Below are 1,098 nucleotides of genomic sequence, written 5' to 3'. Positions count from 1 at the left end.
ATATTCTGTGTTAAGTGTGTGAGAGAAAAAAGTTTTTTTCTTTAATGACCAAGTGGGATATATCCTGGTTATGAAAGCATCAAAAACCAAAATTACAACAAATTTAAAGATCTTAATTGACTTTATTTCAGATTCCAGTTACTTTTCTTGTAAAGGGCAAAGCAGAGAGGACTTCCATATCAAGCCGCTAAACCTGGTCTGTTTCAGGATTTGGCTATTACTTCTTGTGATTTTTTATTTTTATTTTTTGACACCACTGATCTGAAGTTATCTCCCCATTTTTTTAGAAGGTCAGTTAAAGGTCTTAGTTTCAGCTTGGTGGCATGGACCTTCAGCATGAGTGGCTCCGTTATGATTTGGTGTGGGTGCTGGGCCTAGTGCAGGAGTTCAGTTCAAACCAATGGGCTCCTGTGAATTTTGTTTAATGAAGGGTTCAAATTCAATCAATGTAAGTAGATACATTAACAGAATAAATGATAAAAACGAACACATCAATAGATGCAGAAAAAGCATTTGATACAATTCATCTTTTTATTATAAAAACTCTCAGCAAAGGAGATAGAGAACTGCCTTAATCTAATAACGGATATCCATAAATAAACTACAGCTAATACTATACTTGGTAATGCAGTGTTGAATCACTTTCCCCTTGAGGGTGGGAATAAGACAAGGATGTATGCTATCACCAGTCGGCCTTACATTGTACTGGAGATTTTAGACAGTCCAATTAGGCAAGAAAATAAAGAAAATAGAGATGTACAGCATACAGAAAAAAAATACAGTATATAGATATGTAAAGGAAGAAGCATAACTCATTTGCAAATGATATGACTGTATACATAGGAAATCTTTTTAAAAATCTAAAAGAATCTGTTATAAGTTATTAGAATAAGTGAATTTAGCAAGATAATTGGATACAAAAACACTATGTAATAGGTATTACTAGCAGCAACACTTGGAAAATAATATTTTTCCTTTTTTTAAAATTTGAGACAGAGTTTTGCTCTTGTTGCCCAGGCTGGAGTACAATGGCGTGATCTCGGCTCACCACAACCTCTGCCTCCTGGGTTCAAGCGATTCTCCTGCCTCAGCCTCCCG

Source organism: Colobus angolensis, unplaced genomic scaffold, assembly GCF_000951035.1.
Source record: "Colobus angolensis palliatus isolate OR3802 unplaced genomic scaffold, Cang.pa_1.0 Scaffold97, whole genome shotgun sequence".
NCBI lineage: Eukaryota > Metazoa > Chordata > Mammalia > Primates > Cercopithecidae > Colobus > Colobus angolensis.
This window is presented reverse-complemented; position numbering follows the sequence as displayed.